Raw genomic sequence first — 27,744 nt, 5'->3', positions numbered from 1 at the left:
TAGACTCGAAAGTGCCACAGGACTGCTTGTTATTTGAGAATCTACAGACTAATATGGCTATCCCACTCAGATCACTGAAAAAGTATAGGCTGCTATACTGAAGAGGAAATTGCAAAATTCCTAGGAACTATTTGTTAAATCAAGAAGCATTGTGGTTCGATTCACCATGCAGCCTATAAATCAGTCAATCCTACTCCTTAGTCTACTCTGGAGAATAGGAAAAAAGATGACGGCATTCCAAATATCGTGGCCTCTGCAGAAACCCAAAATAATCACTGAACACAGCTTTTGTAAAAACTCAAGAAACAATGAAATTCTTCCCTATTTTGAAAGGAAAGAGGAAAAGATAAGGTAATTACCACAAATAATTCTTTGTCATTCTATTATAACCTTCCCTCGTGGACCTTAAAACATTCTACAAACAATCTGCACAGTACGTACCTCAGGTTAACTGAAGAACAGGGTAGTGATCCATGTCCTACCCAAGTTAACACAGAGACGAGAACAGAAATCCAGGACTGTGACTTCCAGTCCTCTGGTCTAATCACTGACTACTTCCCATAAGCGCTGTATATGCACTGGTGGGATACTCTGGCCTTGATCAACATGCACCTACATCTCTCATTAACAAGAATTGTGGGTGAGCCATGCCTATCTGGCTCACATAATTAGCAAAGATTTAAACTATTCAATTTCAAGAAGGTTTTTCCTTCACTCTGCTACACTTCAAACAGGATTATTTCTGTTTCTCATTGAATCTGAACTAAAACAGGAGTCAAAACTCTCTCAATTAGCAACTAGGGAAGAAGTCACAATAATCCCATTCATCAAAAGCAAACTTGGTAAAGTAGAGTGGATAGTCTGTATTCATAAGGGGAGAATGAAAAACACTGAGATGAGGAAGTGTTACGGGATAGATACAACCCCCAAAATATTTTTTTAGCAATATAAATGGCTCTGAAGCAGTTTGCTCTTTGTCTACCTTCTATGGATAGCAATATAGAAAACCAAATGAGAGCACTCAACTTCCACTTTCTTAAAAGCTTTGCTCTTTGTAAAAAATGCAATTACAGAACAATTCTCTCAGCAGGGGTCAGTATAGAATAAAAATCACCAAAGTTAACATATACAAGACCAACAACGATGAACATCTACATGGTTTCAAAACTAGTACAATGCAGATATCATTAACATTTTAATTGTAATGTATATCTTTTTAATCTTCTTTCACACTAATGGTTTTATGTGAGAAAAGAAAAGAAAAACAGAATGAAAGAAACTGCTGACAACGACAAAAATCAACATGCAAAATTTAACAGAAGGAACTTAGTGCTGTAATAGAAAATGAATTAGATGTTGAACACTATGTTAATGTTTCATTAAAGTAGAGATTGAATTTCTTGAATCTTTCATGAAAACAAAGTTAAGGTGGCAACTTTAAGTCTGTCCCTTCCAAAGACACATTACAATAAGATCCTTCATTATAAGGCAACAGAGCCCATAGCATTTCTAAACATACACCTAAAGTTAAAAAAAAAGGACAGTTAAATATTGCAATGCATAGTTTAATTTATTTTCAGTGATTTACAGAGCTAACATCTTAGGAAGAGAGTTCTGCTATTATTTACTTTTCAGTCAATCTGAGCCTTTCTTCCTCTTGTACGACCCTATAAAGAATGACCTTACCAGAGTGCCTATATGTGAAAAACACAGACAGAGAGGGAGAGGGAGAGAGAGAGCAAAGAATCCTCAAGTCAACCCTATTTCCTAACTTTGAACAATTAAAATCTCAGTTTTAACGTTACACGATGAGAGGGAAAGTATTGCATAGTAATCATGTGGAGATAAAGCAGGTTACCCACACTTAGATCTGTTCTTCATTGTACAAGTAAGGCCAGAAAAAATAGTAATGTACAGCTGAACAGGTATTTATACCAGCACTGACAGCACAAGTGGAACTGTCACTGAAGCAATACAAACGGTTTCAAACTTTTTTCCCTTGGTGGTATTTAATCCAAGTACTTGTCAAACCTAGTTATGTCTAACTTTTAAAAACCAAGTGATTTTAAGCATTATCAAGCCAACAATAACCTACTGAGTCTTTCAAGCACACAGCTTTTATCTTTCATACAGATATTTATGTAATTCTAATAATTTATTCATGCACCTGTGTGTTTTTGTATCTGTCAAATCATAATTTGAATATGGGGCTCAGCACATTGCAGGGACAGGAACTTACAAGAGAAATGACATCCCCATCTGAACTTTGGCATTGTTACACTGACACAACAACATGATCTTTTGGACATCTCCGCAAGGGGCTGTTTTCAAGCCTAACTTCTGTTTTTCTACTGTGTCACATAACTAGAGCACAGATGCTCAAAGTGGGAGGTGTGTCCCCAAGGGGGTAGGTATGAAATTTTATGAGGTGGTTCACAGCATGATTGGCCTGCCTCCCCTACATGCTCAGCTATCTCCCCCACAATCTCTGTTGCCTCTCCCCTCCCTCTACCTGCATAGCCTCCACCACCGCTCACACCAAAGGAGAGTGGCGTATCACGTCCGGGAGTCTGCCACTAGCTTCCAGACAGGACAGAGGGGCTCTGCTAATTGCAGGGACAAAAGGTGGGGCCCAACCTAAAAAGTCTGCTCACCCCTGGAGGAGAATACCCTGTAGCACAGGGAACTGGCATGCAAAACACATATCAACAAAGCACATAGGTTTAGTGCCATGTGATATTTAAGCATTTATGGAAAGAAGTCATTGCTGGCACTGGACTTCACGATCCCTGTCCATACAAGTGCGCAAACCCACTAGCCTGAGAAAGCACAGACTCTGTCATGTTTAGCTTACTATTCTTTGCACATGCTATTCTTCAGTTTGCTGCTGAATTTTTGCCTCCAGACTCCCAAGGATGAAAAACATCTGGCTCCTTTCCCTGAATCAATAGACTTCTCTAAGAGCCCTGATTGCTACAAATTAGTTGCTACACAGGGAGGTGAATTTTTGCTGTTTTTACAAATGATTAATAGGTCCCCACATTGGCTTTATTGCTGTTGGGATGTCACTGTGGGGTAAGGTATTTAATCTCATCCCAATGACTATATATGGTCATTTTGATGGAGTCACAGCTTCCCCCTACATTCTGCGCCCTTAACTCCTGGCACTTACTTCCCAAGCAAACTGGCAGTATTTGGGAACTGTGCCACTAAACCAGAAGTCAGCAGTCTCCCTGTTTTACCATGTACCTCTCCCTTTTCCAGTTAATGGTTTTAAACACACTTCAAGTTGGAAAGATCTTGAAAAGATACACAAAGAGAAACTTATTAAAACTACTTAGAAATCATTACATAAAAGAAAAATGTGTAAAGTTACTTTTGTTTAAATGTAGATTTTATAATTATCGCTAGGAAATTTAAAATCAGCCTCTCTTGCTCTGGAAAATTGTTCCTTTTTTTAAGACCCCACACTGGTTTGTTATTATACAGTTGCTTACGACTGCTGGTCTGGTGGCAATGATCCCCACTCATCTGGAAAAAATGCACTGAAGCATTTTTGTCTAGTTGGGAAAGGAAACAAACATTTACTTTGCATTCCAGTTTCTAAAAAGTAAAATTTGCAGACTATTTAGAGGACTAACAAAATGATTATTTCTTTGGACGTTACATTGAACATAGAAAGCACAAAAGACACGTCAAGTACTACAAACTGAACCTCTAGTCTGGCACTTTCTTGTCCGGCAACATTGGTGGTCCAGCGTGATTTTAGTTAGCTGGATGTCCACTTACCATGGGTGCAGACAACTTTCCTGTGATCCCATAAAGTTTGTTTACAGCCACCAGTCCTGGCCCTCAGTGCTCTGAGCTATCATTTAGCTGTGATTTGTCCCTAAATATTTCTAGTCAATACTGATCTCCTGTGGGTCAGCAAATTCTCTCATTTGGCACTGATCAGGTCCTGAGGGTGCCACCTTAGAGACGTTCAACCTGTATTTACCAACAGTCTTGCAATCAGATTGCAAAGTATTTTAAGTCTGAGTAAGTGCACAATAAACCCTCACCTTACGCATCTTCAGGGTGTGTGGAACTCACTTTAATGTGTGTTTCACACAACTTGAAGATGCATGGCTGTCAGCCTGCCTAGGTTCCCACAGCTGCAGGCAGCTAGGCAGTCTAAGAGCCCCTTTCCCTTGCCTTCCCAGAGAGGCGCTAGGGACTGCCCTGGGAAGGTAGGTGGGAGGCTTTTAGCTCAGTTAGCTGCCTGCCACTGTGGGCAGCCAGGCAGGCTAAAATCCCCTTTCCTGAGCAGCAATGCTGTCAAGCTGACAGCAGCACTGCTCTGGGAAGGTAGGGAAAAGGGTTTTTAGCTCCCCAGCTGCCTGCTGCTCCAGGCAGCTAGGGGGGCTAAAACCTCCTGCCTCCCCCCATGATCAGCCCCTCCCATGGCCCCAACTCAGCCACAACCCATGCATGGGGCTCACAGCCCCCAGCACAGTACAGCCTCGCCACAGCGCTCAGGCTCCAGCCCCTGGTGCTGCACACAGGGCTCAGGCTCCAGCCCGCTGCCTACCACCCTCACGGACCCAGCTCCAACCTCCACATCCCTCGGCTCAACTCCACCCTCCCACCCACCTTGCAGCCCTAGCCCATCCCAGGCTTAACCCCTCAGCCCCATCCCACCGTCCAAGGCCCCCCGGTTCCCCGCCACCGCAACTTACCAAAAGTTCAGCATATGGGAGGGTTGCATGGAACACAACCTTTGCACACCCCAAGGGACCACTGTACCAAACAAAAACAAAATGTTTTCCCATGAATCAGAGTCACTGACAGCCCATCATTACCCCAAATCACATCGTTCCATGATGAAAACCACGTGAGCCAGCAGAGTGGTACTTCTCTAAAAATACGTGGAAAACCAAGGCCTTAGGTAGGTTCTGTACTTCCATACCGTACCCTAAGCAAGACAGCGTAACTCCTTTGCAGACACTACTAGCACCTTCTCTCTGCTTGCCCTGTCCCTAGACCCCCTCACAAGTGGGTAAGCTACATGGAAAAGATAACAGTACCAGGCTGCATCATCTTTCCTAATTTCCAAGGCACAGGAGGGCTCAGGAGCTAGTATTTGTGGTCAGGAAGGAATTGAATTGCACACTGCCCTGACGCTGAGAATGATAGCTGGAGTGCCAGGGGAGTGAGGTATCTCAATTGGGGGCCACATCAGTGGGGTTGGGGGGCTTTTCTGGGGGGGAGTACCTCTCACTTTTGTAGCCCAACTGATTTTTTTGTAGATTAGGGGCCCTGACCCACACAAGATTCCCTACCCCTGCCATAAATAAAGACAATGTTGAAACCTTTTTTTCCAGACATGAATTAATATTTTATTTTAGTTATTAAAGACCTACAACCTATCCTTAATCAGGATGCTACACTCCAGAAGGCCCTGGCTGACATGCCTGTTCTCTCCTACAGACAACCTCCCAGCCTCATGAGGATCCTCACTAACAGACACAGTCTATACCCCAGGAACACCAGTCCTGGAACCTTTCCCTGCAACAAAGCCCGCTGCCAGCTTTGTCCACATATCTTCTCTGGAGATACCATCACTGGACCTAAACAGGTTACTCACAGAATCACGGGCACTTTCTCATGCTCCTCTACTAACACCATATATGCCATCATGTGCCAACAATGCCCAGATGCTTTGTATATTGGACAGACTTCTAACTCCCTTAGACAAAGGGTTAATGGGCACAAAACAGACATCAAACACTCCAGATTCACAAACCAGTTAGTCAACATTTTAATGGAATGGGGCATTCTGTCAATGACCTAAAGGTATGTGTGTTACTGAAGAAGAATTATCGCACTGTTCTGGAAAGGGAAGCAGTCGAGCTGGCTTTTATATTCAAATTCGGCACATTAATACATGGTTTAAATCGTGATGGGAACTTTGAGTCACTGTATGGGCTCGTCTGCATACTTGGCTCAATCTAATTCTTGACCTTCCCCCCAATCCCTCCACTCTGTGATTTGCTACCTTGATTATCTTTTTCTGATTTGTCCTCCTTGCTTACTGTTTTTGGTTCTCTGTGCCTTAAATATTGAGTCTGTTCTGGTCTGGCTGTGGTCTGAAGAAGTGGGTCTGTCCCACGAAAGCTCACCTAATAAACTATTTTGCTAGTCTTTAAAGTGCTACTTGACTGCTTTTGTTTTGACAGTGTATAGACAGCTTCCTCTCTGTTACTATTCAACATGCAAGGCACAACATTGACCTGACAGATGATCTGTAAGAAACTGTATTGCCTCTGCCCCAATCAAGAAAAAAAAATCACCTAACAAAAGGAGTGCAATACCCTACACCTGAAGCCTCAGCATGAGTCTCTGCCCCTCTGGAAGGCAGAATCATAGAATACTGTACCTGGAAGGAACCTTGACAGGTTGTCCAGTCCCCTGCACCACCTAGACCAGGGCCAGGCAGCTTTTGGGGTTGGTGATCACTAACCTATTGATAAATCACCTCACACATGCAACTTGGGATGCCAGGGTTCCTCTCACACTACAACCCCGTGGGGGGATGCCAAGACTTCCCCCGCCCAGGCCAGATTAACTCTTCAGGGGGTCTCAGGAATAGATGATTGTGTGGGGCCCCCCTAGGCTCTGGGGTGGGGCCAAGAATGAGAGGGTTAGTGTGAGAGGGAGCTGCTGGGGAGCAAGGTGGGGGCAGGGTCTGGGCAGGAGGTAGGATGCAGGAGAGGGCTGAGGGTAGGGGTCCAGGAGTGGGTGGTCTGGACAGGGTCTGAGAAAGAGGGGAGGTACAAGAGCAGGAGGGGCTGAGTGCCTCTACCTGGCAGAGCTCCTGGAGAGGCAGGGGGAGAAAACACATGTGGTTCTTTGCTGTTCCCTATTTGCGGGCACTGCCCCCACCACTCGGGGGTATTGGGGTGAAGCCAGCAACCCAGCTCAGGGGACAGAGCTGCAGAACCGCATCTTCACTCTGCCAGGCAGAGCCTACAGCCCAGACAAAGACCGTGGCTTACCGTGGTCCAATCCATGAGGCTCAGGGCTCCCCCTCCCTAACAGTGGGGAGCTGGTGCTGGCATCCCAGTCACACTGGGGGCCACCAAACCTCAGGACCTCCCCATGTGGTGGAGCACAAGCACCAGCTTGCCCTGAGCCTTGTGGTGCATAGGTTCCCAACCACTGATCTAGATCATCTCTGACAGGTGTTTGTTTAGCCTGCTCTTAAAAATTTTCAACCATGGAGAGACTCCACAACCTCCCTGGGCATATAACAAGTTAAGAACAGCAGGTGCGGATAAATACAGTGCACAATTTAATGTTTTTAAAATCTCTGCCCCCGTTTTCAAACAGTTCCTTAATTTAAAAAAAAAAAACAAAACAAAAACAAGTTCCACTGAAAACTTGCTAACGAATCACAGTTCCCAGCAAATGAGCAATTACAGCTGACAATGAATTATGCCTGAAGCAAGCTGGGAAACATATTTTGCAAATGATCTCATCCACAGGCAAATGTGGCATGACACTTGATTTGCTAAAAAAGACATAAGTTTGTCAAAATTCCTGTCACTTTGCAAATAAAGTCAGGTAGAAAGAAAACGAACAGCCTCACCCTATTTAGCATAGTTAACCTATTTCTCAATGTACTTGAGGAAAAAAAAAAAGTAGGTGTTTCCATCAAACCTAGTTAGCGAAGCTCTGATACAGAGCAAAGGTTAACTGAATTGCTAAGACTTCTCAGAACCACTGTAAGCAATGTAGAAGAGGTTGCCCCCAAGTGACTAAAAGGCTGCAATTCCCAGGAGCAGCTCAGTTGGCATCACAGACTCCAGGAGAGATTAAGAGATGAACAGCAGCAATGCACAGCAATTTCCTTGGATGTCAGGTGTTTTAGAAAGTTTAAATAATCAAAAGGAACAATAAATAATGAATATTTCAGCCTTTGGGTAGAAGAAATGACATGCCTTTAACTTTCCCTTTTCCTCTGCCTCTGCAGTAAGTTTGGTCAAATGAATCTAAAACGTTACACAGCTTCACTGTCCCTTTCACTGGGTTTGCGACTATGCCTTATACTCGGGTGCACAAAGCAGAGGATGGGCCCCTGGGCATATGTGCAGAATTTCATAAGGGCAGTGCAGCACGATTGGCTGCTGGATCTATGGCTCATCCATCTCATTTAAAACGTTGAAATGTGACTTTTTATGTCTGCGTATTCACATTTCTCTGCCAATTCAGAAAGCATATTTATTCTATAGACTAACTTTTTTACACATGCCAAAAAGATTTTTTTTTCATATGAACATAACCAAAGTGTCCATAGGCTTTGGATTATATTAGACATGTTGGGCAGGCCCTGCTAATTGCAGGGATGAAGAGTGGGTACCAACATAAAAAGTTTGCTCATCCCTGACTCCTCTCTCCTCTAGAGCTCTCTGAAGCAATTATTCCCTTCTATCTTACTATGACCTCTCTGTTTTCGCTCCCACAGAAAGCTACAGCTACCGGGATGCCTTGGCTTAAGCTCAAAATCGGAGAAAATTCAAAGTTATGATTGAATCTCTCTGCTAATCTCATTTCCTCAGGCCTGGGTATTTCTAAACACAAGCACAGTAGGGAGATAGCCAATGGTAAAGTCACCTCAACGTTTTGTAAGATTGCTTTGCTAAGTTTATCCACAATCCGATGGCTCCATACAATACTTAGCAACACAAGAGCCTATTGTGTCAGAGCACCATGTACCAGTTTAAGTATTATTGTGTCAATAAAGCCAGCCTGCAAATAAAGTACACATCTGCAGACGCATGCAGCAGAGCAGAAACCCTTTAGGAGACCTGGCAGGGAAATCATACCTTATAAGATGGTCTAAAATAAATATTTCCATTCCACAAAGCAATGTGTTGCGGTATGATTTGGATAAGCACGCACCAGTGTGAAAGTTTTTCTGAAGCTAACCCAGATTTCTTCAGGCTTGCAAACGCTGAGTTGAACAGGCTGTCTTGCAATATTTCTGGCACTTCTTCTCCAGAAACCAACTGAAAATACCACAAAACAGCATCTTGTCTCCCAGTACTTCACAACCCGACCGGAAATGAAACCTGGTGCTAAAAAGATTTATCTGAAATTTATGGAGAGGTTTTGAGGACAGGCCTAGAAACTGAAAGTGTCACGTGGAAGGACCACTTTTGTTTTCTCCAAACCAGATTAAATATCCACGAGTAGCGTCCACATGGAAAGGCCAACGAATGCAATAAGACAGTGCTCTTCATAGCTTGAGATGTTCAGAGTTTACAGAATTACAGTCTGATGTGAAGTTGGTACTAATGGCAGCATTTCATATAAACTGAAATCTATCAGAGGCCAAAAAGATTCGTAAAGTAAGAAAAATCCAGGAAGATCAGATTTATTAGAGTATTAAATTGTGGAGAGAAATCGCTTTCATTTTGCAAGAAGGCACTGTCACAGCCTGAAAAATGCATTAAGGGTGAAGTGGTCACCCCCCCCTCCTAAATATGGTTTAACTTAACATGTCTTTTATACTCTTAAAAAGAGAGAGCGCTGCTTGTAGTAAGCAACACAATCACAGAAAGGCTTCTTCCAAGATCAAACTTTGGGAAGCTGGAGCAACTGAGCTTAAATTCTATGAACAGAATTATTAAAGATAACTTTCAGTTGGACTCCAGTACTAATATTCATAGCTTGGGGCTATGTACTGGCAGTCCTAGTCCTAGTCCTGGCTAACAACATATATTCAAGAAAAAGGCAATATATTTAGCATTAGTCTGTTTGAAACTATTTTAAAGTAGACATTCAGCAGTCGAATGGCCTTGTATTTTGATTTTAACCATACTTATCTATACACATTTTAACACTACTTCTGGATAGTGCAGATAGTTGCTCACACTTACTGAAGTCCAGTTAAGTCTGGAAGGTGCTCAACCTCACACAGCATCAGAACCCTAATGTTATCCCACAAGATATAGGATTCCAGAAACCAACTCTTCACACACTGGAATATTAACTTCTTGAAGGCAATGTGCAAGTGAGAGGACAGCCATAATTCTTTACTGATTTCAACTTCTACTACTGTTTAATATTTTAGTTTGAAAAGGTAAAGCAGCATGCCAGATCATCAATTACTCTGGACACAACACAAACATTTGGCAAGCATGAAGTGCATCAAGCTACCCACAATCTCAGAAATGCATTTTGAAGAGGAAACACATGAGTAAATATTCAAATTAATGAAGCAGCATGTAATGGAGACTTTGTTTTAAGTGTTCTTGTACTTTGCTGTTTATATAGGGGTGAGTCTCACACACTGAAGTACAGAATGTACTGCTCTCATTTTATTTCCCTATAGCAGAGATGACGTTTGGAAAAGTCTTTGAACAGAGCAAACATACTTTTAACTACAACAGGCTGCCTACTGCAATATGTACCATAACACACCAATATTCAAAAGGCACTTACTAAAACCAAAAGCCTCATAAAGTACCATTTTCCCCCAGACTTGCGTATCAAGCTGCTTAACATCCTGATGACCAACTGGTAGAGTACAAAATTCCGCATAGCCCCAAAATCCCCAGCAGCAGTCATCTGAATTATAGCACCCCTTGCAATAATGAGTTTATACCATTACTCATAAACTATGCATTTGGTGCTCACTTTTTGGTTTGTTTGGTTTTTTCACACCCCTTCCCTTCAGGCCATACAATCCTCCAGTACCAAGAGAGTGCAAATATCTATACAAACACTTAGAAATTAAAATCAGCTAAGCACTCCAACCACTTCATTAACGTGTTTCTAATCATAACCTATTTCTCAAATCCATTTTGCTGGGCGAATTGGACTTGGAAAGACCATAGTATCTAATCTAATTCTACCAGAATATTCAGCATCTTTCCTTAGAGAGAGACTCGAAGAAAAGCTCCAATACTACCTAAAGCATCCTCCTCTCCTGGTAATTTCTGCCTCCCCTTGCCCTCAGCCAAACAAAAGAAAAAATAAATACCACCTTCTTACACTAATGGATGCTTTACCCCTTGTTATACAAAACACTTTCTTAGCTAGATCTCCTAATAACTGCAATTTGAAATTAAGAAAAAAAAGGCAGCACAGCTAATCATGTTATTTGTTATAATTAATACACATTCGTGTTCCTGACTTCTTGAAAGGGTAAGGGGGTTGTTATATTTCTGTGCCTGTTCCCTAAAAATCAGGGTTAAAATCTATTGTATCTGTTACATTTAAAAAAAAATGGCAAAGAAAAACCTGTTTACTGAATGCTACTGAATTAGCAACACAGGGCAGAAGATGGTTTTATATTTTATTAAATCAATAAACTAACTGTATTAGCAACAGGACCTGCCAGCAGCAGGAAACAGTGGCAAAACCTCAAAGGAATGTAGTTGGGGGAGAAGAAAAGTCCAGGATGTATTTCCCTCAATATTAAAGAGTGGATTAAAATACCTCTGGTAACTATTTGTTAAGCATTGCCAGAGTGCAGAACAATGAATTACTATGTACAACTGGACAATTCTTTTATCAAATGCACCAGAGGACTATCAGTTCTTTTGACAATAAGGCATAAGGAAAGACAATGACATAAGGAACGTGATGTGAAAGGCGGGTGGTGGGGGGACATTACCAATGGGCAGTGTGAAAAAGAACAGTGTCAATGCTGTTTCTGGGGCACCAGTAATTCCCCAGGGAGGAGGGGGATTCAGGTCTAGCTTTTATGCCCCTGGCAAGGATAAGTGAATTGGATGGGAAAGGGGGGTGGGGAGAAATCCCGTGGAAGAGTGAGAAGATTGTAGCATGTGGGGATGACTCAGCTGTAGTACTGGAGAGTGGCTTTTCAGGGACAGAGCATGGGAGATGAGTTCTCTGGGCACAGGTGGTGGGAGGGCAAATCACTTGGATTACGACAGGGGCAAATCCAGTGAGACTGTGGGTCATGGGGGAGGGGTGGGAGAGAAACAACAATAAAATTGGGTGTCAGGATAATTAGGACAAGTCCCCTGGAATGAGGATACTGGGACGATTCCCCTTTGTCTGGTGGAGCATGCTGGGAAGGTGACTCCCTGGGACGAGGAGTAAGAAGCAATGGCCAGACGGACCAAGACCTGTCAATGGAAGGTGAGAGTGCTGAGGCGAGCGCTACCCCATGGCGGGGGGGGGGCGCGAAGAGGAAATTCCCAGGATGATTTGGGGACAGGGGCATGAGCAGTCTGCTGTGGATTGGGAGAAGGGTAGGTGGATGAATCCCCCCTGGGGTGTACAATACGAAGAGAACACCAGGCTGAGAGTGGGGTTAGTACCCCTCAAAAGGGAGAAGCAGGGAAGAGGTGTGGGGTAGCTGAGCTTTTGGAGGTAGGAAGTGGGGACACACAGGAGGCAAGTCAGCTGAATAGGGTGAGCAGGGGAGAGATGAGTCTCTCCTTAGCAGCACTAGCAAGGTGACCCCTTTAGAAGAAAGGGAGTAATCCTTCAGGGGAGAAGATGGAGGGAAACCTCCAGTGAGGGGGGGACCGAGGGGAGCTGACCCCAGGGGAGGCTGTAGATGAGCTGTAGGGGAGTGGGGAGGTGAATGCTGGCGGGGTATGATAGGCTGGGAGCCCCAGGGGTGGGGTGGCCCTAGCCATATGGATGGGGCAGGATGAGCCCAATGGAACTAGATGGTAGGGGAGGAACAGTGATGGGAGGGTGGATGTAGATTGGGGAGAAGGGGAGTTAACTCGGAGAGTGTAGTTCGGGGCAGCCACTGGAGAAAAATGACTCAGGGGGAAGTATGAGGGAGCAAACACCAGGCAAGGAGGTGATGGGGGAGACTAGGACAAGCCCCAGGAGGGTGGCTGGGGCTAGCCCCCAAGGAGAATGACTCTGGATGGGGAAAGGGGTGGTCTCGGGATGGGGGAGGATGACTTGGGGAATGAAGCGGGTAAACAACAGTGCAGTGAGCTGGGCCACTGGAATGGTATGTGGGGATGGGAGGTTGTGGTAAGAGAACACTGGGTAGGAGTAGGCAAGGGAAGCCTGGGGGGGTGGGCAAAGAGCAGTGTGACAACGGGCTGGCTCGGACAGTAGGAGGGTGAACTCCAGTGGGGTGAGGGGCGACTTGGGGTAGGCTGGAGTGAGGGGGCAATGGGAGGGGGGTCACACACCAGTCAGGTGAGGGGCAACTTGGGGCAGGCTGGGGCGAGGGGGCAATAGGGGGACACATACCAGCTGGGTGAGGGGCGACTCGGGGCAGGCTGGGGCGAGGGGGGGACACGTACCGGCTGGGCGAGGGGGCAATGGGGGGGTTGTCACACACCAGCGGGGTGAGGGGCGACTCGGGGCAGGCTGGGGAAGCCCCGGTTAGAAAGACTCAAGGGGAACTGCAGCAGGATGAAGTTGGGGTGATTCGGGGAGCACCGGGGGCGCAGGGCAGGCTGGAGCGACCCACAGGGGCAGAACTCCGGGGGGGCGAGGTTGGGGTGACGCAGGGGAGCACTGGGGAGAGGGGTGACCGGGGACCGGCAGCGGGGCGGGGGGGGCGGACGGGAAGCGGGGCAGGCTGGGGCGACCCTTAGGGCCCGGGGGGAACTCGGGCGGGGCGAGGTTCGGGGTGACGCAGGGGAGCACCGGGGCACGGGCAGAGCGGGGCGGGCGCTCACCTGCGGGGCTGCCCCCGGGACGCGCGGCGACTCCCTCGGGCCTAGCGGCGCGGCCGGCTCGGCAGCAGGAAGTGATTCCAGCGGCTCCTCACATGGACTTTCCCTGACCTCGCCCAGCAGCGCCGAGCGCCGCAGCCCGCGGGCGGGGCGGGGCCGGGCCGGGCCGGGACGCGGGGCTGCCCCCCGCCCGGACCCCCCGCCTGCAGCGCGGCCTGGCGGGCGGGGCCTGGCCCTGCAGCGCCACCGGCTGCCGGCCCCGCGGGGCGCTGCTCGGGGGCGGGGGCCTGCACGGCCCCGTCAGCCTGCGGTGACGCCACGGGCAGGGGCTCCCCGCAGCCCGGCCGGGACCGCCGGGGGGACCGGGATTGGGCCCCTTCTGACAGCCCTTTGCGGGGGGCTTCCCGCGCGCTGCTCCCTCTAAATTGGCCCTAAGGGTACCAGGTGCTCCCTGTCCCCCCACGTGGCCGTTCTGCGGTGTAATCAAAGCGTTTTAAAAAGCTGAAAGCCCCACAGGGCCCTGGTCCCTCTAGTTTTCTCCATCCGTGGGTGGAATAAATTTTGTTGTGTGCACCAGGCATGTGCAGATGAGCACCACTCAGAGACATGCAACCTGCCGGCTGTGGGCCCTCTGCTAATCAGCGGGGCAGGACCTGAATCTCTCCTGCGTGCTGCCCAAACGCTCATCTTACAGGGAGCACTGCTAGGGTGAATGGAAAACAAGTTTTTTTAAAAGCACTCCCAGTTGTTTCTGCCAGAGAAGGCACTTCTCCTGAAGGGCCACAAAGAAACCTCATAATCCAAGTTTAAATCCCCATTCACAACTCTGCTTTCAGTATGCCTGTAAAAACTGGACCAGTTAGGGCTGCTGTTGAGCTGAGACTACATCCTCATTATCTCATTGTTTGCCCCTATCTGGATCCATTTGTTGTCCCTTGTCTCTAACATAGATTGTAAACGCCGTGTGGGCAGGGATTGCCTTTCTGTTCTCCGGTTGTAGCACAACCACATTTTCATAGAAGCTTGTAAATGAGAAGTGGGGTGGGGGGAAATGAAAGCTCAGCTAGTTAATTCTCCCAGTCATGACAGAATTGTTTTCAAGGTATATGTCCAAGTGTTCTCTACAGTCCAGTTTTATGTGTCTCAGGCAATACAGCTTCTACCACTTACGTTGGGAGACCACATTTTAATAGTGTTATTCTATTTGGAAATGCTTTCCTGTATTGAGCCTGAATTTTTCTTTCTTCAAGTTTGTGTCTTGGGTCATAAATCTACCAGTTGGACTGCACATAATAAATCCGTATCTTTGTTGATTCAGGATTTGTTTTTTTTTAAATATCCAGAATAATATTCTGAACAAAATTTGGAAATGTTTTCCTGGTTTTTTTATCCTTAACTTAAAATGTCACTTTCCTACGGCATCAATCCTGTAAATGCATAGAGGTATGCTTAACTGAGTAGCTCTCTTGGCGCATGCTTCAAGTGAAAATCATGCATAAATGTTTGTGATATCAAGGTCTAATTAATATTTTTCTTTGTTTCTCTTAATTTAAAATATTTCTGAATCCTTTTATCTAAAGTGTGAAATTGTGTTAACAGTTACATCACAAGAGTTTCAAATTCTTAACTGCATTCCCTCTCTCAGAAAAAATAATTTCAAGGAAGAACTCAGAGAATCACCAAAGGGATGTTGGTGAACATATGAACGGATATAATGGATCAGATTAAAGGTCCATCTAGTCCAGTATTGTGTCTTCAGACAGTGGCCAATACCAGGTGCCCAAGAGGAATAACTAGAACCAGTATTGATCAAGTGATCCCTCCCTTGTCACCTATTTCTAGTTTCTGACAGGCTAGGGATGCCATTTCTACCTGTTTTGGCTAATAGCTATTGATGGCCCATTAATTTAGCTCTTTTTTTCAACCCTGTTAAAGTCCTGGTCTTCACAACATCCTCTGGTAAGCAATTCCACAGGTTGACTGTGTGTTGCATGAAGAAATATGCCCTTTTGTTTACATTATACCTGCTACCTATTAATTTCATTTGTTGATATCTAGTTCTTGTGTTACGAAAACAAGTGAACAACTTTTCCTTATTTACTTTCTCCACACCAGTCATGATTTTATAGACCTCTATCATATCCCCTGCTAGTCTCCTCTTTTCAAACCTGAAAAGCCCCAGTCTTTTCAATCTCTCCTCATAAGAACATTCTCTTTATTATCTTTCCAAATGAAGCTGGCTGGCAGAACCCAATTGGATCTGAAGGCTAAAATAAAGAACATTTTCAAAACCAACCAAACAAAAAAGCCACACTAAAAAATTACTGTCCCACTACATTTTCTGTGTAATTTCTTGTTTTAGCCTTATCCTTTGAAAGAAAAAAAAATGTTTATCAGAGGTTCCTATCACTATAAACCAACCAAAAGATTGTTTCTTTTTATCCTCCGGTCTGTATCTATTTACTGATTTCAGAGGGGTAGCTGAGTTCATCTGTACCTTCAGAAGCAACAAGAAGACCTGTGGCACCTTATAGACTAACAGATGTTTTGGAGCATCAGCTTTCATGGGCACGAAAGCTTATGCTCCAAAATATCTGTTAGTCTATAAGGTGGTACAGGTCTTCTTGTTGCTTTTATCTACTGGTTGTATCTATCTAAACTTCTTGTCTGAAGTCGTCAGCTCTTTCAGGCAGGCGCAGTCTTTTTGTTCTGTGTTTGTACAATGCCAAGCACAGTAATGCCTGGGCCTTCCTAGGCACTACTGCACAACTAGTGAGTGACAACAATAAAGTGCATTCACGTTCCCCTGCTGTTGAAGACATTGGGATCACTCAGGTGAGTAAATTCAGCAGCGTTTGGCTCAGTAACAGTACTGTGCAAAAGATCTATAATGATACCTAGACATGGCTCCCATGTATACACGTCCCCATTTAATCTGCAGCATCTCTGAATGTAATTATGGGGTCTGAATGAGCACCTTTCCACTATGCCTGTGGCTCTACCTCGTTCATTTAGACCTATGAGACAATGCCAACAATGTGATTTCCAGCATTTAGTCATCTTATTTTTATCTTTAATTAAAGATTGCCACTTACAAGTTGTTGGTGTATATTCTCCATGGACTGTGCAATCACAGGATCCAGTCCTGTAAGTGTTTACTAATTTGTACCACAATTTGGCAGAATTTTCAGAATATACTTAGCTTTGTACACTTGAAAGGAGACAATTCTCACAGGCATGCTTTGCAACAAGAAGACCTTTGATAGGTCCGCTGACTTACATCAGTAGCGGTTACTCAAAATTTGCTCTCTGTTAGAGTCTAGTAAGCAATCCTAAATCACATTGTGAAATTAACTCTAAAGCAATTAAAAAGAGAGAGCTATGTGTGATATAAGATATGCTGCAACAGGCAAAGAGTGCCTTCCAGTGGAGACATACTTAGTACAGAGGAAAGGCCCTTTCTGAGTCATAGAATTCCTGCTCCCATTAAGGCGAATTGTAGTTTTGCCATTAATGAAACCCCAACAGATAAATCATCTACCAATCCTTAAGATCTATCTTTCAGTTTCAACGGAGGATGCCCCCCACAAAGCAGGTTAAAATCTGCTATGTCATGCCCATAAAACCTATTGGGAAGTCAACTGTTGTTGTCTGTGGGTTTGGACAAGGTGTAAATCAGAATGTAACACAGTGAACACATCCAGCAATGTAGGACTACTCATCCTACAAGTCAGGCTTTACCTGTATCTTGCCATAACATTTTCCCAGGTATAAGTATCTTTTAAATGATACATACATAAGCAAAATTCCCCAGGACGTGAGACTGCTTCCAACTAGCCCAAACGCTAAGGCCATATCTATGCTACAAAATTATGTCAACCTAACTTACATCAGTATGTAACCACTGCACTTACTGTGAGTGTGGCTCCTTGTGACAACTGTGTGTGTCTTCACCAGAAGCTCCTCTTTTAGTTGCACTAAGTATGAGGAATTGTAGCGCAGCTTCAGAAAGCAGTTAAAAGGTGATGTAAGCAATGCAGTGTCTACACCAGTGCTGGGCAACCTGTGACACATGAGCCATATGTGGCCTACCAGGGTTCTCCATGAGGCCCTCAAGACATTTTGTTAACTGTTGCCCACATGCAGGGTTGCCAGAGTCTGCTGGTTTCTGTTCACAGTTGTTTCCTACCCGTATTACTAAAGTGACACACACATAAAGCAAGGGCATGTGAAGTGAGGGGTGTGCTGATTGCACACAATGTTGACTGTAAGAGCCATGCGCTCCCTCTGCAACCCCACTCAAGGCCCCAGAGCATTCCCCCTGCCCCCACTGCAGCCCCATCCTGCCCCATCCCACCCATTCCCATCTCTGCTCCACTCCCTTGCCCAACTTCCCCTCCCCACAAGCAATGTAAGTCTGTGAAGTACCGGGGGAGAGGGTCTAGCATGGGGTGGCAACAAGGGTCAGCCCCCCCCAACACACACTCACAATGGTGGCAGAATCCAGAGTGAACCAGCAGCCAACTCCGCTCCACCCCACTGCACCGCCCTCTCCCAGACCACTGCGCTCTCCTTCACCATGTCAGTGGAAAGCGGAGGACCTTAGCGCTGGGGCACTCTGCTGCCCCTGGGAAGCAAAGTGCCACAGGCTGGGAGAGGGCAGAAGGGCAGAGTGGAACAAGCTACCAAGTTGCTCCAGTTCCTACCACTACAATAGTTGGGGGGCCACCCCTACAGCTTCCCCATATCAGGCCTCCCGGTAATCCCCTGGGCCCTGCCATAGGGCATGTGAGGTGGCCACCACAGGGTCCCCCAAAGAGTGTGGCATCGGGCAGCTGTCCAGAACCATCCTAGCCTCACAGGCCCAGAAGAGCACAGGAAGGGCAGGCAGCATGTGAGCACAGCCTCCTACCCCTCAACATTGGTAAGGCAGGCACTCCTCAGCTGCCCCAGCTCCAGAGTGGGGGGAAGACAGTCCATGCATGGCTCCAGCCCCCCCAGATGCAGAGCATGGGGAAGGTGAGTGGCACGCAGCCTCAGTCCCCCCAGTTCTAGTCACAGCACAGGGGGCCTGGGAATTGCACCAGAAGTGGTAAGACAGGGATAGCCTGGGTGAGGCCATACATGGATGTTTAGACAGACACGGCCTCCCCCAGTCTATGCAACCCGCCACCCAGGACATCAGCCATGACTGTACACAACTTGGGGAAGTGGTGTGACTAAATCAGGCTAGACAGACTCTGCTGGGCAGGAACCAAATTTAAGTGAAGACGTCCACAGCGTGGTTGATGCACAGCAGCTTATGCCTTTGGATCTTCAGCAGAGGGCATCTTGCTGCACACAAGATCCGATGGGAAACTGTTTAACCTTGCAAGGCTGAAAGCTAAGTCTAAGGTGCGAGAAGTCCTCATCAGAGACATGCTGTTTGCAGACGATGCTGCTATAGTGTCTCACACAGAAGACCAGCTTCAAAAACTGCTGGATCAGTTCTCCAAAGCGTGCAAGGACTTTGGGCTTATCATCAGCCTAAAGAAGACGAACGTACTCGATCAGGATGTTGCTGAATCCCCATCAATCAGCATTGACAACTATACGTTAGAGGTTGTCCACGAGTTCGTTTACCTAGGGTCCACCAACACTGACACCCTGTTGTTGGACACTGAGCTAAATAGGAGGATCGGAAAAGCGGCCACAACTCTGTCCAGACTCAGCAAGAGAGTGTGGAATAACAACAAGCTGTACACTCACACCAAAATGCAAGTCTACAGAGCCTGCATCCTCAGCACCCTCCTTTATGGCAGCGAGACTTGGACCCTGTATGCCCGCCAGGAAAAGAGGTTGAACGTCTTCCACTTGCACTGCCTCAGGCGCATCCTTGGAATATCATGGAAGGACAGAGTGACCAACACTGCCGTCCTCGAGCAAGCTGGAATCCCAACCATGCACACCCTCCTCAGGCAGCGTCGACTCCGCTGGCTTGGCCACGTCCACAGAATGAACGATGGAAGGATTCCAAAAGACATCCTGTATGGTGAGCTAGCCTCTGGCAAAAGACCTCCCGGACGCCCCCAGTTGCGTTACAAAGATGTCTGCAAGAGAGACCTCAGAGAGGTAGACATCGAGCTGGACAACTGTGAAGATCTAGCAGACGACCGCAGCAGATGGAGGCAGGGGTTACAGAAGGGCCTTCAGAAGGGCGAGTTGAAGATCAGACAGCTAGCAGAGGGGAAGCGAGCGCACAGAAAGCACAATAAGGACTTGCCAGACACCCGCTACATCTGCAAGAGATGCAGCAAGGACTGTCACTCTCGTGTGGGTCTTTATAGTCACAACAGATGCTGTAAATGAAGTCCTCAATTGAAACTTTAAAGAGCACGATCCATAGTCTATGCAGACTGAAGGATGCCTACATAAGTCAACCTAACAGTGTAGCATAGAACAGGCCTAAGATACATAATTATTTTCCCTCTAGGCAGCAAACTCTAAGGCTGCGTCTACACGTGCACGCTACTTCGAAGTAGCGGCAGTAACTTCGAAATAGCGCCCGTCACGTCTACACGTGTTGGGCGCTATTTCGAAGTTGAAATCGACGTTAGGCGGCGAGACGTCGAAGTCGCTAACCCCATGAGCGGATGGGAATAGCGCCCTACTTCGACGTTCAACATCGAAGTAGGGACGTGTAGACGATCCGCGTCCCGCAACATCGAAATAGCGGGGTCCTCCATGGCGGCCATCAGCTGGGGGGTTGAGAGATACTCTCTCTCCAGCCCTTGCGGGGCTCTGTGGTCACCGTGGGCAGCAGCCCTTAGCCCAGGGCTTCTGGCTGCTGCTGCTGCAGCTGGGGGTCCGTGCTGCATATACAGGGTCTGCAACTAGTTGTTGGCTCTGTGTATCTTGCACTGTTTAATGAAAGTGTGTCTGGGAGGGGCCCTTTAAGGGAGCGACTTGCTGTTGAGTCCGCCCCGTGACCCTGTCTGCAGCTGTGCCTGGCTCCCTTATTTCGATGTGTGCTACTTTGGCGTGTAGACGTTCCCTCGCTGTGCCTATTTCGATGTTGGGCTGAGCAACGTCGAAGTTGAACATCGACGTTGCCAGCCCTGGAGGACGTGTAGACGTTATTCATCGAAATAGCCTATTTCGATGTCGCAACATCGAAATAAGCTATTTCGAAGTTGGGTGCACGTGTAGACGTAGCCTAAGAGTTAAACATGCACAGAATAGCTGTAAGAAAGGCAGAGGTTACAAATCGTGGGAGAAATACTGGCCCTACTGAAGTCAATGGGAGTTTTGTCACTAACTTCAGCAGTGCCAGAATTTTACTCCATATATATTTTAGAAATGTGTGTCTGTCTGTCTGTCTATCCGTGAGTGTTTGCTCAACAGCTCCCCCCAAACAATCAGAGCTAGGACCCCCAGCGTTAGCATGCAGCTGCCTCTTATCTTAACTTAAAAACAGTCAGGGTTTGACTGTGCCAGGACACAGGGATGTGCCTGGAACCTGATTGTTTCTCATTAAATGGACAGAGAGGAGGCTGATAGCAGGGACAGTTATGCTCTGCAATGACCACAGCGGAGCAGCAAGTGCAGGAGACAGTTATGCGGCAGAATGACCAGAGGATGGTGGCCCTACCAGTAAGAGAGTAGCCAGCTGGGAATGGGGCCCATGCTGCAGGCCATTGGCCACAAGAAAGTGGTTCCCTACCCCAAAGCCTCAGTCCAAACCACTCCAACCTTGACCCCAGCACCAGACACGGAGGGAGCGCCACTACCTAGCAATCCCCACAGGAAGCAGCTGCCAGCCAGGCCAGGCAGCACAGCTCTAGCTGGCCTTGGGGTTGCCCTAGCCTCATCCCCCCCTACACATACACACAACTCACAACCCACTGCCCTTACTCCTACCCCCCCAAGGACCCAAGCAACACTGGGTACATCTGCTACTTTTAAAGTATTTAGATCTGCTTCCCTGTATTACTAAAATTGAAGACATTTAAAAGCAATGGGCTTTCATGTGTGAGTAACGTGAACAGGTTTGGGCCAAAAGTATTATGATTACAGAGTTCCAAATGTAAATACAGATATAAATAAGTATCAATCTTCCTCCCACCTCATTTTGCATATGAGATCATGTTAAAGAATTTTTGCATCTGGAAGTTTCTTTTCTTTTGTTCATTTTTAAAACTTTATAGTTTTGATGCTGTTTTAGACTGGAGAAAAATATTTTTAAAATCAACATTTGAAGGTTCAGAAGTGCTTAGGGCTAAGGAATTTCATTAACACCCAACACTTTAAAAAGCAGTGTCAGGCAAGGACAAACACACTTTCTCTGGCATGCAAGAGAAAACTGTTGTTGTTTTGTTTTTACAATTTTTAAAAGGTGCATGGGAAGCATGCCCCAGAATCTCAGTCTGAGATAAGCCAATTAGGCGAAAGTTTTTTCTGTGCATTGCCCTCAAAATGCAATACTTGTCTTCCAGTAATACACTCCTTCCAAGGCTCTCAGTATGTATGAGTCCATTAATATTATTATTTTAATTTAGCCATACAACACCCCCATCAGGTAAGTATTATTCCCATTTTACAGATGAAGAAACTGAGGCACTGATGACTAACTCCTCTGTCTTTTATCCTGCCAAAGAAGCTGAGGATTAGCTAGGGGTGCAGAAGGATGCATTCTTGAGGAAGTTTCAGCGACTTAGGCTGGGGGTAGGAGTGGAAGGATGGATTGCAAGTGAATCCACATATCAGAAGCTCCATGAGTCCCGCTCACTTGTGTGGGGATCATACAGGAATCCCTTGTGGAGCTATGCCTCATGGCAAAAAGGAGGTGTGTTCTTCCTGTAGGGGAACCACAAATACCACCTCTTTGCCCCCAAGCAAGATAGCAGGGGTTCTCAAACTTCATTGCACCATGACCCCCTTCTGACAACAAAAATTACTACGTGACCCTGAATGGGGTGGGGGTGCGAAGCCTTAGCTTGCCTGAGCCTTGTCACCCTGAGGGGGAAGGGGAGGCAAAGCCAAACCCCAAGGCCTACTACCCCAGGTGTGAGGCCTGCAACCTCAGTCCTGCCACCCCAGAGCTGAAGGGCTCAGGCTTTAGCCCCAGGCCCTGGCAAATCTAAGCCAGCCCTGGAGTGCCATTAAAACTGAGTTGTGACCTATTTTGGGGTCCTGATCCACAGTCAGTGCCATCCCCCTGATGTGGGGTCTGGGGCAACTCCTCCCCTCCACTTCAAATGAGATGAGTAATTATTAGAAACCTCCTTGTCTTCATCCTCTTATACTTGTATAACTGAAAAACAAACAGACAAACAAACTTATTTTGTCCTTTGCCATACATGCAGAAAAGTTTTGGTTACCTTGGCCCAGATAATGAGCTTCTTGTTGCGTTACAAATGCATTAGGGTACTTTTCATCATCACAGACTAGAAATAACCTCTAAGGTTCTCCTACAAAACTAAATTCCCTTTGGGGAAGTGGGGTGGGAGCAGTTGGTGCCTCCGGGGACTGTTATATCCAGAGCTGGAGCTGTCAGTTGTGTCCACCTGATGTGTGCTTGGAGGCCTGAGTAAAATGCTTTGATGAGCTGAGCAGCAATGGTCTTTATTCAGGTCCTATCAGACACTGTTCACGAGCCAGCAGTTGCAAATACCTGTCACCCTGGCAAAACATTTCAGGGGCCCGCAAATGGATGGCCCATAATTATCCTTGATTCACTAGAATTATTTCTCTTTTTCCCCATAATGTTTAAGACTAGATGGGACCATTAGATCAGAGCAAGACCTCCTCTACAGCACATGAAATTTCATCCAGTTATTTCATCCCGTATTCAGTACAATATATGCACATCTAAAGCATAATTGGTGTTTTGCTAAAGATGTATCCAGAAAGGCAGCCAGTCTCGATAAGAAGACTCCACCACTTCTCTTAGTAGTTTGTTTCAATGGTTAATCACCCTATTTCTCATTTGAATTTGTACATCTTTAATCTACTGAGTCCAATAAATCACTATACGTAACATGATTATGGGTGACAGATGCTGGTCTAATACTTAATGAATAGTATTAATTGTTAATGAGCCAAGCCCTGAAGTCCTTACAATAGAAGCATGCAAGACTTAGTGCATCTCTACATGTAAAGTATCACAAGTTTTAAACTGGTGCCAAAAAGGCAGTCTAACTGCTCTTACTTTGCTTTACATTAAAATGGCTAGGAACAGATTAATGAAAGTAATGTAAACCGCAGTTAAACCCCAGTATATATCCATAGAGAGGTTTGCACTGGTTTAACGAAACTGGTGCATATTTGTGTTTAGACAAGGCCCTAGTTAATGTTTGTAGAGTACTGTGAGATCCTTGGATGAGAACTGTAGAAGGTCAGCGGAAATAAATATCTTGCAAATCTCCCATAAAATGGAAATTTGGGGGTTAATCTGCTTGGCTTTATTCATCCAGCCAAATAAATAATGATGGCAGTTAAAAAAAAAAGTTATTTATTACATAATTTGATGCAGACTTTGAAACAAACAAAATCCCTGAGGAAATATGTTCATTTTGATTATGTTAATTCACATTACGATGACCAGGCAATGATTCTCATCAATCTCAGCTTCTGCTTCATTAGGTCGTAATTCAGATCCTGCATTTCAAAGAGTTTAGGGATTTTGAAACTCAGGTAGCATTACTTGAGCATGTAATTGAGCAGTTTCTGAACCTGTTTCCTGCCAGCTCAGGTATGGCTTTTCTGGGTTTTTTTTAGGCACTGACTGAGATCAGAATATTTAGCATAGTCTGTCAAATCAGAACCTTAAAATAAATTTAAAAAAACCCTCATGGTTCTTCTGCCCTATTATACCCTATTATCTTGATAAACTAAGAACCCTTGTCAAGCAATCACTCTTCCAAGCTCTTTCCTACCTGCCACAATTGTTCTCCTGTACCTCAAAAGAGACTGCTTTATAAAGAGAGTTCAGATTCTCCATTGATTCTTTTCAACTCTTTACCATCCTATGATTTAAATGCATGAAAACATGGTTGCAGAGTCTTATTTCAGCCAGTTCAAGACACCTCTATAGAGGTAACTATCTATAGATTTCCCAGACAGCTGTAAGATGCACATAGGGTTTTTGAAGAATATATTTCCTTCCCCCAACATTCAGATTCCCCATCAGCACTTCAACATAGTACTCTTACTGTAGTTTTTTGATACTAGACAATCAAATACCATCAACTCCATTGCTGGTGAATCTTCAACTGTAGGGTGTGAAGTCTCATCACCTCCAGTACCGGAAAATAATATAAATGGGTTTCTCAAAGACAGCAAGCTCTCTTGTTCTTATGGATTTAAAAAAATGAAACAAACCAAACCAAACCAAACCAAAACAAAAAAACTTGGAAGAGGTGAGCGTGCATGTGTCAGAGAGAGAGAGAGACTGTATCTTGCAAGGTGACAAGTAGCAGAGGGTAGCCATGTTAGTCTGTATCTACAGAAACAACAAGAAGTCCTGTGGTACCTTATAGACCAACAGCTTTTTTGGAGCATAAATTTTCATGGGCAACGACATCCATCTGATGAAGCGGGTCTTTGCCCATGAAAGCTTATGCTCCAAAAAAGCTGTTGGTCTATAAGGTGACACAGGACTTCTTATTGTTTCTGTGAATCTTGATATTGCAATCTCAGTTATGACAATTTTTAAGTGCTACCAACATATGCCAATGTAAAATGCCTGAAAGAAAGTCACACACTTAATTTTTCCACTTGTATCACAAATTAAAGACAAAAGAAAATCAGGTCCTGTGTTACCCTTTAATTTTACTGAGCTGCATTAAAATTATATTGTTTGTTTAAAACGTCTACCATGTAACATCTTCAATAAATTGCTTTTGCCTGAAGAATGATACATGCTTTGATCATTTCACTTCCAGGGTAAGTGCTGGAGGTGAAAAGCAGTAACCTTGAATCCCCTGAAGTGTTGATCAGGCAAGGCTATTTCTTACAATAAAGGAAGGGGACAATATCAAAGTGTAAGGGACCAGGGTCTAGGCAGTCTGGCCTTGCGGTCCTAGCTGGGCTGGAACACCTCAAGGATGGTCACAAGCTGGAAGTCAGTGAGCAGGAATCAGAGAGCCAGAGTCACAGTAGTGTCAGAGACCAAAAGCAGTGCCCAGCTGGAATAAGGAGGCAACAACCAGGGTCAGAGTTGGGATGGGGGTCAGAGACTAGAGATCAGAAACTGCCCTGCAGTCTGGAGTCTCAGCAAACCAGCAGTCTGTGGAACTGACCCAGCAACTTCTTTTGCCACCTTCCAGAGTTTAATAGTGATCACGGGCCAATCAGGTGGCCACAGTGCACTATCACACTGGAGCCTTGTGGCAAATGCCCTGTGGCACCTAATGTCCACACTGCTCCCTGGAGGTAGTGCTGCCTGTCCTCCTAATAGCAATGTGGGAGTACCAGGTCTCTGGCACCTGAGACAGCTGGGTCCTGTTCCCTAGGACCCCTGCACAGAGGTGTTGTGAGTGATGTCTAGTGAACAGAGCAAAAAGTCTATCAGGACTCCTGATGACTTTAACATCTCTGCCCCAAGTCACTGCGTGACCTTAAATAAATTTCTAGGTCCTTCTAGTCTAGTAAAAGAGACACACCAATACTTCCTATTGTGAGGCTTAATTAGTTAATGGGTCAGATTCATTTATGATTTAAGCAGGTTCAATTACATTTATTCCAGTGGACACAATTCAAAAAACTACAAAATCCTGTCCAGGTTAATCAGTTTCCACAGGGTCTATCTAGCCTCCTCTGCACAAGGGGAAGAAGTATTTGTTTACGAACAAGCACTTTCTGCCAGGTTTGTAAATAGTTGCAAAAACCTAAGAAACAGAGGGCCTGATCCCATGGGTGAAGAAAGCTTCCAAGAAACCCAAAGCCTATCCACCTTGTCTCTCCAAAGAGGTGTTAAACACCCTCAGTTCCCACTGACTTTAGGGGAGGCTGCTCAGCAACTCACAACAACAGGCCAGATGGCTATATTTTAGGAGAGTCACAACCAGTGCCAAGAAATGAGAAGGGGGTGCGGGAGTGTCTTCCCTATATTTGCATAATGAGACAGGTAGATGACTTTATGGAGGGGCCTGCTCTTGCTTCTGTTCTCAGAAGCATTAACAAAGATAATCATATTCATTAAGAAGGCATTTATGCACGGCAGTATCTGAGAAAACTGACAGCATTACATTGTTCAGTTTAGAAAAACAAACAGTACAATCAATTCAAATTCCTGTTCTGTCTTTTCTTTGATTAACAATCTATTTTGGGGGGGAAAAAAGCCACATTTAATTAACGTTAGAATGTGACACAGACCTTCTAATGTTCAGAAAACAACAAGGGCCTCCAGTCATTTCACTGCTAGTGTTCTCATCCAGATGTTGTGCTCCAAGACCACTAATTAGGCAGAGACAATGTCCCTTCTACCTTTCTGCTTAACTTCCTCTTTCAGTGTCCCCCAGACATCATAAGGAAAGGCTGTGGTGTACCAAGCACATTGAAACAACCATAGAGGAGCACCATATGTGGTAACACAGCACAATCTCTACAGGACGGAACCTGGGTCTGGGAGCCGGGAAGTTCCAAACTCCTGCTCGGTCCTAGGCAGTTAATTTCCATGTTGTTGTAGGAAAGTGATTCACCCTTCGGCCTCCATTCCTGTGGTACCTTAGAGGCAGAATATTGTGAGAGTTTGTTACAGTGCTCTAAAGATATAAAAGGCTAAGAATTAATATTAATAGCAGAAAAGACTTGGTTCAAGATAATTGTGTCCAAATTAGAAGAACTCATATACAATTCCAAAAAAGCTAATGCAGATGCCCAGAACAGACCCTCCTATGTAAGGGTATGTCCACACTAGGAAATAAAGTAAAACATATTAAAGTCAACTTTATACCACTAAATTTTATAAAGTCAAAGTTGAGTGTCCACACCTGCTCACCAAGTGGACATCATGTGTTCCCATTACTTTTACTAAGTTTGACTGTTGCAGCATTGCATTGTAGGCACCTATCCCACAATTCCTGTAGCC

General features: G+C 45.4%; 1 protein-coding gene across 4 annotated transcripts in view; it reads right to left on the bottom strand.

Moving 5' to 3' along the window:
• Positions 1 to 13,918, bottom strand: part of NACC2 (NACC family member 2) — a 98,547-nt gene extending 84,629 nt beyond the window's left edge. For 3 of the 4 annotated variants that reach the window (XM_075015120.1, XM_075015118.1, XM_075015117.1), the window contains exon 1: positions 13,677 to 13,918. The gene's annotated coding sequence lies outside the window, so the exon portion shown is untranslated. Of the gene's footprint in view, positions 1 to 4,718; positions 4,780 to 13,676 lie in introns of all 4 variants that reach the window. The other variant, XM_075015121.1, reaches the window with a different exon arrangement.
• Positions 13,919 to 27,744: the final 13,826 nt, after the last annotated feature.

Source organism: Carettochelys insculpta, chromosome 21 (genome assembly GCF_033958435.1).
Source record: "Carettochelys insculpta isolate YL-2023 chromosome 21, ASM3395843v1, whole genome shotgun sequence".
NCBI lineage: Eukaryota > Metazoa > Chordata > Testudines > Carettochelyidae > Carettochelys > Carettochelys insculpta.
This window is presented reverse-complemented; position numbering and strand designations above follow the sequence as displayed.